Genomic DNA, 19,757 nt, shown 5'->3' with positions numbered 1-19,757 from the left:
TGACAGTAAATAAATCAACATTCACAAAGAACGCTGCGTTGGCTACAGTTTGCCCAAAAGAGACAAGAGCCTGGGTGATGCAAGCAGTTTGCAATTGGCTGCTAATCTGAAGGTTAGCAGTTTGAACCCACCCGAGTGGCTCCTCAGAAGGTCCTCCCAACTTGCTTCCGTTAATATTACAGCCAAGAAAACCCTGTGAAGCAGAGTTCTACACTGTAACACGCAGGGTCGCCATGAGTCAGAATCAACTTGCCAGGAACAGGTTTGTTTTGATTTTTTTTTTTTTAGCTTTACCCTAAAGATGTTTACTTCTTAGGATATTACTGGATTGCTGACACATTTAAAATTGTCTATGTGGGGAACTTTATCTTTCTGTGAATTAAAAAATTGTTCCATCTCCTTTCCAAAAGCTTTTTTAAGGAAATGATGGAAAAACACGTCCAATATTTTACGGGACTGAAATGAAATCCCCCAGCTGAGCACTGTGTAAACTTCCAATGTGCTTGCAATTTGATGAGTGTTTGCAGGTGGAGAGATGTGTCCTACATTCAACATCTCAGTAACTTCTGAATATTTGTTAGAGTTTTACCATTTGTCCAAAGAACAAAGTAAATGTATCTTAATGTGAAACCTACAAAGACTAAGAGTTGGTTTCAGGGAAGTAGGCACTGGGTTTTCTGGGAGGGAATAGGTCCATAGGTGGTGCAACCTAAAGGTTGGTGGCTTGAACTCACATAGCAGTGCCATGCAGGAAAGCCCTGACAGTCTGCTGCTATAAGGATTACAGCCAAGAAAACCCTGTGGAGCTCAGTTCTGCTCTGTAACCCAAGGGGTCACCATCTACTTGAAGGCAACAGGTTTTAGGAGAGGTGGTTGAAAAAGCTGTATACGTTCTATTCCTCAGCGGGTTCAGGATAAACACTGTCCATCTTGTTGGAGGTTGATAAGCGTAAATGTGTGACTCCTTGGGCAGCCATGAGAGGCTGAGAATAGAAAATTTCACTGAAGAGTACATCATTAATTGAATTTGCTGAAGATGTCCGATAGGTTCAAGGAAAAGCCTGATTCATTTAAAGCTCCAGGTAGCATTATTTTACATTATTCTTCCCGAACACCATAATTCAAAGGCATTAATTCTTCTTTGGTCTTCCATATTCATTGCCCAGCTTTTGCATGCATGTAAGGTGATTGAAAATATCATGGCTTGGGTCAGGCATACCTTAGTCCTCAAAATGACATCTTTGCTTTTCAAAACTTTAAAGAGGTCTTTTGCAGCAAATTTTCCCAATGCAATACATCCTTTGATTTCTTGACTGCTGCTCCCATGGGCATTGATTGTGGATACAAGCGACATGAACCTTTGACAAAGGAGACATTTATCATGATGTTGCCTGTTGATCCAGTTATGATGATTTTTGCTTTCTTTATGCTGAAGTGTAATGCATAAAGAAGGCTGTAGTCCTTGATCTTTATCAGTAAGTGCTTCAGGTCCTCTTTGCTTTCAGCAAGCAATGTTACCTGTGTATAGCAATTTGTTAATGAGTCTTCCACCATCCTGATACTTTGTTCTTCTTCGTATAGTTCAGTTTCTCAGATTATTTGCTCAACATACAGATTGAATAAGTATGTGAATGGATACAACCCTGAAGAACATCTTTCCTAATTTTAAACCATGCAGTATCCCTTTGTTCTGTCCAAACAACTGCCTCTTGGTTTATGTACAGGTTCCTCACAAGCACATATAAGTGTTCTGGAATTCCCATTCTTTGCAATGTTATCCATAATTTGTTATGATCCACACAGTCTAATGCCTTTGCATAGTCAATAAAACACAGGTAAACATCTTTTGGTATTCTCTGCTTTCAGCTAAGATCCATCTGACATCAACAATGATCCCTGGTTCCACGTCCTCTTCTGAATCCAACTTGAATTTCTGACAGTTTCCTGTCAATGTACCTTGACAACCTCTTTTGAATTATCTTTAGAAAAATTTCACTTGCATGTGATATTAATGATATAGTTCAGTAATTTCTGCATTCTCTCTAATCACCTTTCTTTGGAATCGGCACAAATATGAATCTCTTCCAGTTGATTGGCCAGGTAGCTGCCTTCCAAATTTCTTGGCATAGATGAGTGATCACCTTCAGCGCTGCATCTTTTTGTTGAAACATCTCACTTGGTATGGCATCAGTTCCTGGGGCCTTGTTTTTTGCCAGTGGTTTCAGTGCAGTTTGTACTTCTTCCTTCAATACCATCAGTTCTTGATTATGTACTGTCTTCTGAATCGTTGAATATCAACCAGTTCTTTTTGGTACAATGACTCTGTGTATTCCATCTTCTTTTGATCCTTCCTGGGTCATTCAACATGGGTTCTATGGGTCATTCAATACCCATAGAACTCTTCAATAGTGCAACTCGAGGCTTGAATTTTTTTTCTTCAGTTCCTTCAGCTTGGTAAATGCCAAGCACGTTCTTCCTTTTTGGTTTTCCATCTCCAGGTCTTTGCACATTTCATTATAATATTTTACTTTGTCCTCTCAAGCTTCCCTTTGAAATCTGCTGATCAGCTCTTTTATTTCATCATTTCTTCCTTTTGCTTTAGTTACTCTGTGTTCAAGAGCAAGTTTCAGAATGTCCCCTGACATCCATTTTGGTCTTTTTTTTCTTCCTGTCTTTTTAATGACCTTTTGCTTTCTTCAGTACGATGTCATACCACAACTCCTCTGGTCTACAGTCATTAGTGTTCATTGTGTCAAATTTATTCTTGAGATGGTTTCGGAATTCAGGTAGGATATACTCTGTGTCATATTTTGGTTCTCATGGACTTGCCTTAATTTTCTTCAGTTTCAACTTAAACTTGCATAAGAGCAATTGATGGCCTATCCCACAGTCAGGGCCTGGCCTGTTTCTTATTGATGATATTGAGCTTTTCCATCGACTATTTCCACAGATGTAGTCAATTTGATTCCTGTGGTTTCCATCCGGTGAGGTCCATGTGTATAGTCATGTTCATGTTATTGAAAAAAAGTATTTGTACTGAATAAGTCGTTGATCTTGCAAAATTCTATCATGCTATCTCCTGCCATGTTTTCCAACTACCAGTCCTTCTTCTTTGTTTCCTTCTTTGGTGTTCTGATCACCAGTAATTATTAATGCATCTTGATTACATGTTGATCAGTTTCAGACATCAGTATGTTACTGATGCTTAAGAATCAAACCAAATTGTTGCTCTCAAGTCTATTCGGACTCATGGTGACCTCAAGTGTTTCAGGGTAAGATTGAGCTCCTTAGGGTTTTTTCTTGGCTATAACCTTTTTTTTTTTTTATAATCTTTATGGAAGCAAATCACCAGGACTTTTCTGTGGTGCTGCTGTGTAGGTTCGAACCACAAACCTTTAGGTTAGCAGCTAATGGCAAACTGCTTGTGCCATCAAGGGACATCTTACTGATGCATAAGAAAAATCTTCAATATGTAGTTTCATCAAGCAATAACCATTTTTTATTCTTCATAAATTCTTGGGTTGGCTGGGTGCCCCTGTTTCATATTAGAACCTGAGGCAAAAGGAAAAATCAGTATACTTATCCTGTCTTTATTTAAAAGTTTGATATTTTGTTCATCATGGATATTTTGTATTAATTTTGATTTTTAAATGATTAAAATATTCTTTATGTTGCTTTCTGAACTTTTTGGTACCCCCTTAAATTTTTCACTGGAGGAGCATACCCCGCTAATCTCACCCTAGTCTCCCTCCTGTCACTGAGGCACGGGCTTACTCATGTGTCTGTGCTCAGCTGACAGGTCAGCCTGCGACTTGGCTTTTTTAAAATGGTCTCACTGGGAGACTTGGCTGTGCTCCATATAATCTCTCATATGCACATGTCTCCTGTATCTTCTTGTCCTAGTCATCTAGTGCTGCTATAACAGAAATACTACAAGTGGATGGCTCCAACAAAGGAAAATCCACCCTTTCACAGTCTAGTAGGCTAAAAAGAAGCCCAAATTTTCTGTTGGCTTTGGAGAAAGGTCCTTGTCATCGATATTCCTTTAGTCTAGGAGCTTCTCTGTGCAGGAACCACAGATCCAAAGGACGTGGTCTACTCCCAGTGTTGCTTTCTTTATGGTATGAGGTCCCCGTGTCTCTCTGCTTGCTTCTCTTTTTTATATCTCAAAAGAGATTGGCTTAAGACACTATCTAATCTTGTAGATCTCATCAAAATAACTGCTGCTAATCCATCTCATTAACATCATAGTGATAGGATTAACAACATATAGGATGATCACATCAGATGACCAAATGATAACATGCAATCATACAATACTGGGAATCCTGACCTAGCCAAGTTGACAGATATTTTGGGAGGACACAATTCAATCCATGACCGTTCTCAACAGACTAAAACCTATCACTTTAGAGTTGATTCTGACTCATAGCAACCCTGTAGGACAGAGTAGAACTGCTCCGTAGGGTTTCCAAGGAGAGGCTGGTGAATTCAAACTGCCAACCTGCTGTTAGCAGCCAAGCTCTTAACCACTGTGCCACCACGGCTCCTTTCAACAGACTAGAAGAGTCATATTCTCAGACTAACCTGGACATGTTCTTTCGATGAACACAGAAAAGCATGAGACAAAGCATAGACATGCAACTTCTTTTTCAAATCTTGGTTTACATGAAGTTTGCCAATGTCCATATTCAAACTAAATCATGTTACCAAGCCCAGAGTCAGTATGGGAGGGCACTGGAAAATGACAAGACAAAGAACATGGACACAAGGAGGCCATCAATTAGGACCCCATGTAATCAATCTGACACTTTCAAAGCCTTGATTTCCTGAAATATAAAATGTGAATACTAATAGTACCTTCTATATAGTGTTGGGAGAACTGAATGAGACATTAAGTATAAAGCTCTTAATATAGTTATTGGCATGTGGTAAGCTTTCAGTAAAAGCTATTATTTTATTGTGTATTTGAATATATGTTTTGAACAACAGAGAAAAGAACTCTCCTTTGGTATGATGGAAAGCACATAGTATGCTTCAGTTTCTCTGTCTAGGTAATAGAAGCAATAAATACACAAGACCATTATACAGATTTTACAGTGTTGTTGTTGTTAGCTGTCATTTATTCAGCCCCAACTCATGACAACCCCACCCCTGGTCAGCACCATCCCCATGATTGGTTGCCAGTCTGACCTTTGTGATGCGTAGGGTTTTCATTGGCAGATTTTCAGAAGTAGATCACCAGTCCTTTCTTCCTAGTCTGTCTTAGCCTGGAAGCTCCACTGAAACCTCTTCAGCATCATAGCAACTCTCAAGTCTCCACAAGAAGGCTGTTGGCTGTGCATAAGGTGCCTTGACTGGAAATCGAACCTGAGTCTATAGTATAAATGAAAATGCCCATCAGAGTACCTACACAAGCGCTCAGTGTTAGCTGAAACTTAGCCGGAATCTCTTTATCAAGAAGTACATGTGGCTTATCAAAGTATAATCTGGGGGGGAAATGAATAGCAAAAATGTGACACACAGAAAAAAACTTTGACTTTATTGGGGATCAAATTGGCTCAAGAGAATCTTATTAATTTAACCACATACAGGAACCTATAGACTAAATTTAGTTTAAGGAGGGAAACGATGTATGCCTGGGAAGGTGAGACCCTCAGAAATGTTATTTCTGTCATTGCTAGGATTGCTGGCCTTCTTGCCTCTGAGTGATAAAGGAAGGTGAGGAAGGATGTGACTGGTTGAACTTAACTGGTGGAGATTTTCAATCATTGTCCTCTTTCTAGTTTCTTGTAGTTGTTGTTGTCAGGAGTGTCGAGTTTATTTTCGACTCATAGCAATCTAATGTGACAGAGTAAAACTGCCACATAGGGTTTCCTAGGCTGTAATCTTTAGGGGAGCAGATCATCACGTCTTTCTCCCATAGAGCCACTGGGTGGGTTCGAACTGCCAACCTTTCAGTTTTAGCTAAGGAGGTTCCTTGCAATAAAAAACCCTAAAAACATACAAGCAGCATAAAAGAGACAATTACTGTTCAGTTTAAGGAAGCTGATTGATACAATGTTCAGTTTATGTAAATATTTATAGAGTACTATAAGAGGTACCAAAGGCATGCAAAAACTCTCTGAGCTTCTAGGATTGTGCAGGTATATAGAGAAACTGGAACCCAAACTTATAAAATTCTTGAAGATGAGAATTATCAAGTAAGAGTCCTATCACCACTGGGAACATCACCCTCACTGAGTGTTTCAGGAAGGAAGCAGACCCTTGTCTTGTGCATGAATTTTCTAATGCTCTCTTTGAAAACCCAAGTATTTCCAAATATACTTAATGAAAGCTTTATATTTGGAAAATTCATTTCAAATTTAAAGTAAACAAAAAACAACAATGACAAAAACACGTATCTTCACCCCAAGTTTGGGCTGCTTATAGTAACTTCCTTCCAAAGAGTATAGTATAATAATATAGGGACAAAAAGAGTATATGGTGGAGAAATGTGACAAACACTACCTCAACCAGATGATCAAGGTCAACATTAAAAATAATATACCATGTTGATAGCAGTTATCCTACCTGTGATGTGATAAAATGGCACTTCACCTCTATGCTCATCTTCCCAAATACTCATAGTCTCTGTTTAACTGTAAGAAAAACATCAGATAAATGAAAATCGAAGGACATTGAATAAAATACGTGATCCCTCAAAACTATTAGGGTCCTCAAAAACAAGGAAAGTCTGAGAAACTGTCACAACTAAGGGAGACTGAGGGAACATGACAACTAAATATAATATGGTATTCTGGATCAGAAAAAAAGACATTCAGCAAAATCTAAGGAAATCTGAATAACATGGTGTCATGGTAATCTGGTGCTGCCATAACAGAAATACCACAAGTGGATGGCTTTAACAAAGAGAAATTTGTTTCCTCACAGTAGAGAAGGCTAAAAGTCCAAATTCAAGGCGTCAGCTCCAGGTGGAGGCTTTCTCTCTCTGTTCTGGAGGAAGGTCCTTGTCCTCAATCTTCTCATGGTCGAAGGGCTTCTCGGGCACAGGGACCCCAGGTACAAAGGACGCACTCTGCTCCTGGTGCTGCTTTCTTGGTGATACGAGTTCCCCAACTCTCTGTTTGCTTCTCTTTCCTTTTATCTCTTATAAAAAGTGGTACAGTCCACACCCCAGGGAAACTCCCTTTACCTTGGATCAGGGAGGCCACCTGAGTAAGGGTGGTGTACAATCCCACCCTAATCCTCGTAACATAAAATTACCATCACAAAATGGAGGACAACCAAATGATACTGGGAATCATGGCCTAACCAAGTTGATACACATGTTTTTTGGGGGGACATAATTCAATCCATTACACATGGACTTTTGTTGTAGTAATATATCAATATTGGCTCACTAGTTGTGACAAATGTACCATATTAATGTAAGGTGTTAATACTAGGAGAAACTGAATATGGGGTATATGAGAACTCTGTACTGTTGTCACAACTCTTCTGTAAAACTAAAAATAAAAAGCTAATTTAGAAAAAATTGATTCTAATTTATAACTTGGTTAAGACTTCAGAGCTTAAAAAAAAAAACACAAGAGATGTGTTTAATAAAAAATGTGAGTGATTTTTTAATTCAATAATCGTGCTTTTTTGTATTCATCAAGGACTGATTTTATAAACTTTAGCCCAAATACCAATTTACAGGGAAAAGTTAGAGATGACTAAAAGATGCTTCAACATTTAACATCTCAAATCAAAGTACTTTATAACTGCGTTATTATTCTACGGTTCCTTAAGAAAGCCTAAAGCATTTTTATTTTTACCATATGGAAGTCCAAAGAGATAGAGCATACCATTCTAAGGAAAAAAAAATCTTTAGATTTACTCAGATAATGCAGAAATTTATGGACTAGAAGGAGGGATAAAATAAACAAAAATATTGATTTTGACTTTTTAAAAAAATAATTGCTTTCACTCTGATAAACTCAAGCACGGGAGGGCACATACAATTATTGTTCTTATTTTTCAGATGTGGAAACTGAGGATCACTATTAAATTGCATATTAAACAGTAGAAACAAACCTATCAATATTTTCTGGGATTTTCCTTCAGCAATTAGCAAAAACTAACAAAACAAATTATATTTTTAAATTTCTAGTTTTTATACTCAGAACCCATTCACAGTTACAAGAAGAAATCATGAATGCATGCTCCTAAATAAAAAAGAAATGTTAAAACTTCTATTATTTCAGAGCGCAGCTGTAGCCAGCGAATGGCCCACGTGCTGTTTTGTATATTTCCCTCAAGAACAAAGTGGATGCTTGACATATGTTTTTTAATAACTGTCTGACTGCAAGCCCAAATACTTGTGCCTTTTATCTATTATAGAAATAAATAAAACCCCAAAGGGCTATAATACATTTGTCTTTGTATATATACAAGTAATATTTTAATTATTGTGACTATTTGTGTTTATCTAAAGAGTGAAGTTTTCTGAGGACAAGAGCCATCTCCTAGTTTCTCAGAAATAGCGCTTAATATAAAACTTTACCAAAAAAGAACATTTATATTCAATAATTCTATATGTTGTAGTTGTGTGCTGTTGTGTCAAATCTGACCCATAACAACCCTATGTTTAGTAATTCTATGTAGTAGTTATAATAAAAATAACAATAGAAATAACTATCATTTCTTGAGTGCTTAGTATATGCTTGTAATTTTATAGAACATCCATTAGATTGTAGGCTCCATGGAGATACAGATTTGTCTGTTTGGGTTACTGATGTGTCCCCCATACCTAAAACATTGGCACATAATAGGTGCTCAGTAAATATTTGTCAGATCAATGAACATCAAGCATTGATTACAGAAAATGGATACGGCAGCTGTTATGTGTTGGGCAGACGGCAAAATGAGATGAGACCTGTTAATAAACTTTTTCCCATTTAAGAAGTGACAAAGCAGATCTCAAATCCAGGACTTGAAGACGCCTACGCCTGTGCTCTTTCCATATTTCTGCATTGCCATGTACATTTAATGCCAAGTGATTGATTAGTAAAAGTAATAACTTTGATGTTCTTTTTCTAATGAAATGAAACCAAAGAAAAGGAACAAAAATTCTTGTACTAATGATTAATAATTGGTGACAGCAACTCAACAAGGCCTTTTGCCCACATCTGTACCAATAGAGGGCACCCCACACTTATTTAAACAGGTGAAATGATGAGGTTAGAAGGCAGTCAAGGATTATTTTTACACCAAGGCCGAAATGGAATTGAAATGAAACAAGAAATTGTGTTACTTGAAACTTTCCTATGTGTAAGAGTCCTGGGGGTAATAAAGTAGTGTTCTTTCGTCCACAAAGTTGATGTTTTTAAGCTGAGAACAAAGGTAGCATAAATAATAGGTAAGTAGAGATCTTTTTTAGAGATCAAAAGCTATGGCTGCTAACCAAAAAGGTGGGCAGTTCAAATCCACCAGGTGCTCCTTGGAAACTATATGGGGCAGTTCTAGTCTGTTCTATAGGGTTGCTATGCGTCGGAATCGACTCCAAAGCAACGGGTTAGGGATTGAAGTGTTCCCATCACCTTTTTCCATCTCTTGGGTTTATAGAAAATGCCCTGCATAGAACATTTAATCTTGAGACAATGAACAGTGCCTACAATTGAGGCATATCTGTTCTTGGTCAGTAAACATCAAGATACCAACATGGCAGCACTGCATGGAGAGAATAGACTAGAAGAGATTTGCAGAACTAATTGTCAGAGTACTTTGAAATTTTGCTACAGACTCTTTTTCCACATTATTCTTTGTTTTATGGATCCAGTTAGCAAAGAAAGCAAGTGTTCTAAACTAGAGCTGACGAAGCATGCTGACTGCAATTCTCCAACTCCCTTCTCCCGCCCCCACACCCCCCACTGTTGGTGCTCTCTATCTGATTGTTCAGTTTCCGTACGGATTTGAGAGTTGTGACTTTTAAATCATGCAGAGATTACCTTCTGGAAATCTGATGGTTTTAGTGATCTTTTCAATCAAATCCCACTGAGCCATGAGATGAGATTTTATTGTTATGAGATATGTTTTGTGAATAATAAAATGGTACATATAATGCTTCTCTGCTCTCGTAGCCCTTGCCTTCCCCATGAACCCTCACTTTGGGGGAATAATCCAGGTGATTTTTACATTCTAGCCAATTTAGTGTTCCTTTGTAGGGATTTGCTCTTCTGACTTCCACAAATGGTAAGAAGATTAGATCCAAAGCAAGCCAGTGGTGGACATCAGTATGCCTCAAAAAGGTAGCAGTAAACCCTGCAATAAAAGAAATCTCTTTTGTGAGTAGCCAACTAGTGAAATGACGAGGTTTAGAGCAGCCATGGAAAGAGAAGGACTACAGGACTGGCATGTTGACAAAAAAAAAAAAAAAAAAATTCATATGTATATCAAGATGACAAAAAAAAAAAAAAAAAACCCACTACCATTGAGTCAGTTCTGACTCATAGTAACCCTACAGGACAGAGCAAAACTGCCCCATCGGGTTTCCAAGGCTGTAGTCTTTACGGAAGCAGACTGCCATGTCTTTCTGCCACAGAGCGGCTGGTGGGTTCAAACTGCTGACCTTCGGGTTAGCAGCTGAGTGCTAAACCACTGCACCACCAGGGCTCCTGATCAAGATGACAGTAAGGGAAAAAGATACACCCATGAACTGAAATCCCCTAAGCTGTGTGAATTTTCCCAAGTTGATTAAGATTCCTTCACTGAACCAATGTCATCACAGTTCACCACACACGCCATCAGCTTTCTCGGTAGGATTTGTAGGAACCGCATGCAATTACTTGAAATGCAATGGAAGCATTTTATTTAATGCCGCATGCACATTAAAATCACAAAGGGAGGGTATTTTGTGCTTCACCAAAAAAAGAATCTCCAAAAAAAAAAAAAGAATCTCCTACTGCTGGAGAACACAGTTTTGAGTTCGAGAAGGAACGGTCTTTAATTTTTGTTTGTTTTTCACAGAGAGCATTGTGCGGTTTGTTGAGCCAAACCATTAGAGTTGTGAAAGTTGGTGATGAGTAGCCATGAGTCGAATTAATTAATAAAAAGGGAAAAAAAAAAGCCTCCCTTGATTCGGGATTCTGTTAGAATGTTAGCTGTCTGTGTATAAGCTGTGTAGTTCATTCATAGTTCATGAACTGTATAGTGGAGGGGGATGACAGATTAACCATCCCACATGCAGGCAGTGGTGCAGCAAGGAAGAGCACAGTAGACCACTTGAGCAGCCAGAAGGAGCAATAAAATTATTACTGAAAGAGACAGTGTAGTTACTCTGGGAATATGCACCTTTCTGACACAGCCACTGTATCTACTGGTGGACCACATTCAAATAGATTGTTCAAAAGATTCATGCTAGATTTAGGTAAGAAAGATGAAATTGATCAGGCCTAGGACTAACTAGGTCTCTTCCTATTTCTCAGCGTTGCTGGCATAAACTTGATTGTTATTTCCTAGTGCCATTTAGATGTGCTTCTGCTGCATAGCTAGGGTCATTGTTTCTTTTCCTTTCATCTCACGTACTTTATCCCGTAAATTGTTATTCAGTCATGTGGAACAAGACAAATATTGCCCTGTATATTATTCTAACATCGACCTCTTGAAAGATAATGCAACCTGGTTATGTAACAGTAGTTCAATACTAGGTTTTCTTGTTGGGGAGAAAATTGTCTCTTAATTGGTTCTTTCTCTGGTTGAAGTCATATAAGATCATTGTATATTTTTGAGTTATAAAATGTCTTCCCTTAAAAGCGACATGTAAATATTCATATTTAAAGAAAAATAAGCTGGAAAATTATTTCATAATAGCTTTGTGATGATGAGCCTGTGATTATACTTCAATTCCATGAATTAACCATAGGGGTTCCCTGAGGCAAAGTACTTAAGTATCTTAATCTAAAAAATGGGCATCACACCGTGTACCTCGTATCTTGTTGTGGAGATTAAATGAGATAATTTATGTTAAATGTTTAGTTCAGTGTCTGGCATATAGTGAATGCTTTTTTTTTTTTTTTAAATAACTGTTGAAACAAAAACAAAAATAATATGGTTTCCAAATATGTATTTTCAAATAATTACTTTGGGATTTTTAGGATGCCACTACTTTATTAAAAATAAGATTAAATATTTTAAATATTATTTTCTACACGATGTATTGGGAATACAACAAAATATAATTTGGGCTTAAAACAAATAAAACTGTTCTAGCAATTAAACCATTAATACTGGAAATGGATTTTTTGCAAGGAATGTGTTCCTTGTCACTGGAATGTTGAAGCAGAGGCAGAAGGGCCACCTTTGGGGACCCTGAGTAAGTGCAAGGCAGATCAAAATGACCTCTGCTTCACTTTTATGACTTTAGCCTGTATTTCCATGGAGACTGAGCCTGTCATCTTGTTTCTTGTCATCTTTGTTGCCAGAGTAGAACTGTGCTCCACAGAGATTTCCACAGTTGATTTCTCGGATGTAGATCACCAGGCCTTTCTTCTGATGTGCCTCTAGTTGAGGGTCAAGCACTTGAACCACTTGTACCGCCCAGTATGACCTCATGTTAACATCTTTAAAGACCCTGTTTGCAAATAAGATCACATTCACAGGTGCTGTGGAATAGGGCTTCAACATATCTTTTTGGGAGACTCAATTTAATCCATAATATACAGTGAGGACTGATTTTTTAAATTATTTTTTATTTGGTGGTATTTGTCTTGGTTAGGAGCCCTGGTGGTGCAGTGGTTAAGAGCTCAGGCTGCTAACCGAATGTCAGCCGTTAAAATCCATCAGCTGCTCCTTGGGAACCCCACGGGGCAATCCTACTCTGACCTATAGGGTAGCTTAGTGTTGCAACAGACTTGACAGCAACTAGTTTTTTTGTTTTCATAACATCCTAAATATTGAGAAAATTGTAATACTACTTCACTTTATATTTTGTTTTTATCCTTTTTAATAAACCCAGAGCAGAGGGTTGAAACAAATGATATTCCCTCACCTGAAAATCCTAGACATCATGTATTTCAGGCAGTTTGGGTAATCCCCTTGGTAATAACCCAACCCCTAAAAGGCATATCAAGTTGATAACCACTTGAAAATCATGTTCAGACCTGGAGAAGTGCCAGAGTGACTCAAAAGCGTAAGCTCTCTGTGTATCTGGAGAGTAAACCAAAAAAACATTACAGCACTCATCACTCCTGTATAACAAAAAGAGTAAAGAAATCTACCCACTTGAGATTTGCAGAGAAATTGCTCAATCTTCTCTGTTTTTCTCCTTCTTAGGATCAGAATTACATAAAAGGGAGAAACCTCAGAGTTCTCATAGTACAGATGGAAGATTAACAATCACGGGGATGTAAGTGAATTACGAAAGGTCAGAAAATTTAATGGCAGGGTCCTTGCAAGAACCCATTTCTCCTGACATCTGTACTCTTCCCCTGGTCCCTTTGCTGCCCAATACAGAAAGGGCATTGTCCTTCATCTCCTTCTGAAGGTCTCATGGCTTTTATTCTTTCCTGTGATGGTATAGCTAGCAAAGCCCTTCCCTCCCATGAGTTATAAGCTTAATTTCACAAGAAACCGTATTTCCTAACGAAATTATAAATACATTATCTTCTTTAGCTTGTGTTCTTTGAGGCCCTGGGGATATCCTTTTAACTCAGTACTAAAGTCACTCCTGAGGTTCACCGAGAGGCCTATAAAAAAAAAAATAACACACGCAGTTCAACAAGATATATGAGACTGAATGGACATACCAGCCCAGGGGCAAGGATGAGAAGGCAGGAGTGGACAGGAAAGCTGGACAAATAGAAATGGGGAACCCAAGGTCGAGACAGGGAGAGTGTTGACACATCATAGGGTTAGAGACCAATGTCACAAAACAATATGTATATAAATTGTTTAATGGCAAACTAATTTGCTCTGTAAACTTTCACCTAAAGCACAATTTTTAAAAAATGCTTTTGATTATCTAACCTATTTAAGAGTATCTCAGTGTTTGCCTTGTTTTAGATTGAGTAGTATGACTACCTTGGTCTGTTCTGTCCAGCCTCTCTTCCCTCAGTCTTATAGCCAGTCTTCTGGGGTGTTATTGACTGAGAGGATTTCTGCATTGAAATTAGCTGTATTTCTGTGGCCTCCGGGTCGTGTTACCTACATTGAAATTAGCTGTATTTCTGCGGCCTCTGGGTCATGTTACCTACCGTTGTACCAGGCTTTGTTCTTCTAGTAAGAAGTCACCTACACTTACGTGATTATGCAGGACCTAACAGACACTAAATGGGTGTCCTTACTCACAGGAAGCCACCCTTTGGGCATCTTTTCTCATTGGAGTTGTGGTCTGTGAGTCTAAGATGACTCACTGGCTTAGGCACAAATTACACATCATAAAGAAAACGTTGGTTAAGTTTCCCCTGGAAACCTTAGAAGGGAACACTATTTGGAAGTTATTCCTCCACTTTTTGAACATTTCAAGGTTATGTGGGAAATTTGAAAGTATTTCAATTTTCCACTTAAACAAAGTGGGAATCATTTTTTGCATTTTACTTAATTTATTAATCTTTGTATTTGAAGATCCTGCTATTGTAAGCATAACTGCAAACATAAACTTTTAGGGCCAACTTTTTTTCCTCCATTTTGTGCACATGAAAACTCTCCTTAGGTTTGCTATAGAGACATCAATGTTTGTTAATGCTTAAAAAAAAAAAAAAAACAAGTAACAGTTGTTGTGGAGTCGATTCTGACTCATGATGACCTCATGTAAGTCAGAGGTCAGAGTAAAACTCTGGGTTTTCAATGGCTGATTTTTCAGAAGTAGGTCACCAGGCCTTTCTTCCAAAATGCCTCTGAGGGGACTTGAACCTCCAACCTTTTGATTAGCAGCCAAGCACGTTAATTATTTGTAATGCATTGAGACTTCTTCCTAACACTTAGAATTTACTTATTATCTGGTATGTGCTGTGTACTAGGCTAGATGTTTGACTTACCGAATCCTCACAATAATTCTTCAAGAAAAATGCTAACATCTCCATTTTATAGATTTTTTTTAAGTAAGACTCAAAGTTGCTAAGTAGCTTCCCAAAATAGGCTAGTTATTTAAATAGCTGCAATTAAAAACAAGTCTGAGATTAAAACTCTTTTTACTAAGTCATGCTAAACACACTTACTGTCTTTTCCTCTTTGCTTTGCACAGTGTCCCAATGTCTTTTTGCTTAAAATATTTCTTGCTGTTTCTGGTAGTTGTATGCCAGCTTGGCCCATCTGGTGCTATTTTTCCAGAATTTCACAGTACTGACTTTCTATTCAATAATACACTTTCACATTTCCTTAAGACACTCCTTGTGCTCACCTTGCAGTGGTCACTCTACCATGGTCACCTTGCTGCACACTGAATTCTGCCGAGCTGAGCATGTGGGCCTGAGGATGTCAGCAGGATTCCAAGCAGTTGTGTAGATAATGGATATTGACATCCACCCTCTACATGTGCTCAGCTCGGCAGAGTTCTGATGCAGCAAGTACCGGTTTGCTGCTACCACAATGGCTACATTCCAGCACTCTACTGGTAGGCTGAATGGCAATGCAGGTATTTTGAGAAACTCTTATACCTTAACTAGGTGAGAACATATATGATCAAAAGTCCTTGAGAGGACTATGTGGAAGCTTTTGTGTGTTAATAATTTCTCTTTGAGGTATAAAAACTTCATGGATTGTCTCATGAAATCAGCTTTGCCCTAGGGCAAGAACGTTAAAGGCAGGCACTATACAGCAGGGAAACCTGAAGTCCAGCTATTTATGTTTACTTTCAATACTGAAAAATATTCTTCTTAGAGAGCTGAATCTGATGTTGTGATTTATATAGACATGGAAAGTTGAGATAGGACATCTTTTTGGAATTTGGAAAATCAATTATGGCGTGAAAATGCCCACAATGCCAAGGCAAGGCTAACAGTATAATAAGTAGTGGCAATACCCAACAAAAGATTATAAAAGTATCGTAAGACATTTTCCCAATATATCTGCCCCTGTTATCTGCAAGAACCCTTGCCATTAACTGGAAAGGCAATCTTGCTGGGTAGTTAATCAAACGTGGTCAGTTAAGCCACCAGAATGGGAGTGTTGCTTGTACCCATGCAGCTGCTTTGATCAAGTCTGGGGTAGTAGAAATCCATCTGCCATGAACTAGGTTGACAAAGAAAATCTTATGTGGCTAAACTGCTACACATTAAAAAACAAAACAACAAACATAAATTATGCTTTAAGTGCCAAAGATTTTGAAGTCCAGTATCCTGTCTAACATACTAGCACTTGGTGCCATTTTTAGAAAATGTGGTCATTACCTGCCCTGATCTGATCTCTCTAGAGTTAGGATTTTATACTGAGCCATTGTATGATAGAACAGGAGGGGATCATGGAAGCTGGCAAGCCCATCCCCTCTTTATAGATAGATGGAAAGGCTAATATCCAGATAGCAGTAAAGCCTGCAACTCTTGTTTGTCATTCCTTTCATAAAGGAAAGTAGGAGGACATTTTCACTGCAAATCAACAAGTCACCACAGTCTAAATATTCAAGTGGAATTTCTTAAGGGCCCTCTAGATCCCCAGAAATTGGCCCAAGCCACGGAGTTTTCAATCGCCTCATAGCATCCAAAAGCTGGAAAATGAAAAAAGAAGACAGAAGAATTGGTGCATTCGAATTGTGGTGTTGGAGAAGAATATTGAATATAGCACGGACTGCCAGAAGAATGAACAACGAGAAGAAATATAACCAGAATGCTCCTTAGAAACGAAGATGGTGAGATTTCATCTTGTTTACTTTGGACATGTCATGAGGAAAGACCAGTTGCTACAAATGGACATCATATTTGGTAAAGTGGACATCGTATTTGGTAAAGTAGACATTATATTTGGTAAAGGGGAGGGTCAGCCAAAAGGAGAGAAACCTCAATGAGATGGAGTGACACAGTAGCGGAAACACTGAACTCAAGCATACTAATGGTCATGAAGATGATAGAGGACCAGACGGCATTCTGTTCTGTTATGCATAAGGTTGTCAGGAGTCAGATCCGGTGGCAACTACTTACAACAACAACAGATACACAGCACTACACTGACTTTTAAAGAAATGGATGCAAAATTTGGGTCATCATGGCACTTTTCCCTTGAGAAGCTTATTTGCTACACAAATGACTATAGTAAAATTGAAGGCCAAAAACACCAAGAACTGCTGGTCACCAGAAGCTTTTTGTCATCTGGTTAGTAAACCTGGCAGTCACATTGAATTCCATATCTATGCTCATTTCCAACCCACAAGTATAGTAAATGACTATTACGTGGGTGATTATGTGGTGGGCAGTGGAGAACACAGTAGAGGTTTAAGGAGGCTGCAGGATGAGGCAATTTACAATGGCGAAATTAATAGGGGTCAAGCAGAGGAAAAGGGATATTATTTCTACCTGTGGTGAGAGAAAATGAAGGTGGTTAGTACAGTCTGTCTGCCCTATCTTATTCTAAACTAATTCTTTATTGCTCTGTCCAGCTTCGTTCGAACAGATCAAAATTCATGAATAATTAATCAATAAGTAGGTTTTAAAGCATCGACTCGACGGCAGTGGGTTATGTGCTATTAAACCACCCATGAGCTAAGTAAATGTTCGACTTATCATATACGTAGAAGCAAGTTCTGAGAGTCAAGCGATGGGATTTTTAGCTTTGCCACTTCCACTAACAAGCTGTGTGACCCCAGGCAAATCACTCTCGGGGCCTCAGTTTCTTCATCTCTAAAATGGGAGGATTGAACTAGACTATTACTACAGCCTCTTTTATCATCTTATCCCTATCTTTCTGCCTTCAGAAAGAAAGAAGGTAATATTAGTCAGATGCTGAAAATATGTGGACGAAAAATAAAGATTTTCTTGCTAAAGCCTTTTTTTCCCCAGTTTTTGATAACTTACTTAGAATTACATGAAAAAAAACTTGTGTATTAAAAAAATTAGTAAATGTAAAAATGTAAATAAAAGTATTCAGTAGAAGATATCCAGAGATGAAGTTAATTTTTTTTTCAGTATTAACAGCAGTGTACTGAACATGCTACAGTCTGTACAGATATTTAATGAAGTTTGATTAGGTGGACACACGTGTTAAATAAAATGGTGACAATGACATTGCTCTTGTCAGATGACGAAAATTAGCATCTGCCATGCCCAGAACTCTCATGTTCTAGACTCATCCTACTATCACAAGTGTATTCCTGCTAGTTTATTCAGCTACCCAGGGGAAGCTTCCACATGTGAAGGGCCCTGGAATTAAGCTACCAACCTTGAGAGGACCGACAGATTCATTTCACTGGTCAGTAAAATCACGCTCACTTTGGTTGCTCAACTACGAAAATGTCTTCTCTTAAAATCTCTTTAATCTTCATTTCATCATTTCCCAGCTTTTCTTGTGATCACATTGATTTCACTGCCAAGCTATTATTTTGAAATAGTTTATTTTGAGGAAAATCTAAAGCAAATAAGTTGTTACTTAAAAAGTCAGTTTGCTTTAGGTGAAGAAGGAAACCAAAGGCTTTGGATAGATTAGAGAAATATGTCTTATTTCATTTATGCTTTTTACTAGAGAGAAGAAATAATTACAGCTCCTGCAGTGCTATTTAAAATATTGACATCTCATGCCTTATCCTCCACCTCTCAGCTTTATCCAGCTGGGTCCCTAAAGAATGGGAAGCAATTTACCCTCCTAAGTACCATATTGAAGTGTCTGGCGAGCAAATTTGAAAATTGTATAGGTAAGCCTACAAGTGCCTGTTTATGTAAGTTCAGTCAGCAGCAATAATTTCACTGTCATTTTTGTTTCATTAATTCCAATTCATTTTCTGATGCCTAGCTGATGAAATAATTAGAAAAATTACAAAGCAAGTGGGCATAGAATTTATCTCAGCCAATGTCGCAGCCCACGACCAAAGTTACATTCTGATTTTCTTTTTTTGTGTTCTTTCCTGTGCCTCTTTTCTTGCTTAAAAGCGAGAGGCATTGTCGAAGGTTTTGTCTTTGGGCAGTATTTCCTTTTCATTTCTCTGCCATAGGGAAGCTCATTCTCTTTTATCCAACTCCTATCTTTGTGTAGATGATCACAAATATTTGTCTCTCCCAAACTCTTCACTGGCCATCAAACTTTCTCTTCCAGTTGCCTGTTTTACCAATTTACTAGTCTGCACTGATGCCTTTTTAAAAATTAGTTCATCTCCACTAAACCAACTCCTCACTACTTTCCTGTCTTTTAAGGATTCTGCCATTTTCCCAGTAACCCAAAATTGAATGGATAGTTTTGAACTGTCTTTGATGGCTTCTTCTCTCCACACTAACTTCAACCAATTAGAATTATGCTGTAAACAATATTCTGCAACTTGATTTTTATATTTGAATATATGGTCAATATTTCTCATGCCAGTACAGTAAAAGCTATGAAAGCCAGAACCTGTGTAAGGTGGAAACCTGTCAAAGAAGGAAAACGCAGATATTTTCCACTAAAACATGCAATAGAAAAGTGGTAAGACTGCACCCTGTCAAAGGCAGAAAACTTGTAAGACCACAAAAAACAAGGCAGTCTGGTCAAGTTTCAGCTCTCACAGATTTCGCTGTATTTTTATTTTAATGATATATAGTATTCCAGGGTATTGGTATATGGTACATACCTAAATTTCTTGTTTATGTATATTGATTGTTCCCAAT

General features: G+C 38.1%; 1 protein-coding gene across 7 annotated transcripts in view; it reads left to right on the top strand.

Annotated features, from left to right (window-relative positions):
* Positions 1 to 19,757, top strand: part of BANK1 (B cell scaffold protein with ankyrin repeats 1) — a 375,144-nt gene that overhangs the window by 201,490 nt on the left and 153,897 nt on the right. The window lies entirely within an intron of this gene.

Source organism: Loxodonta africana, chromosome 5, assembly GCF_030014295.1.
Source record: "Loxodonta africana isolate mLoxAfr1 chromosome 5, mLoxAfr1.hap2, whole genome shotgun sequence".
Taxonomy (NCBI): Eukaryota; Metazoa; Chordata; class Mammalia; order Proboscidea; family Elephantidae; genus Loxodonta; species Loxodonta africana.
This window is presented reverse-complemented; position numbering and strand designations above follow the sequence as displayed.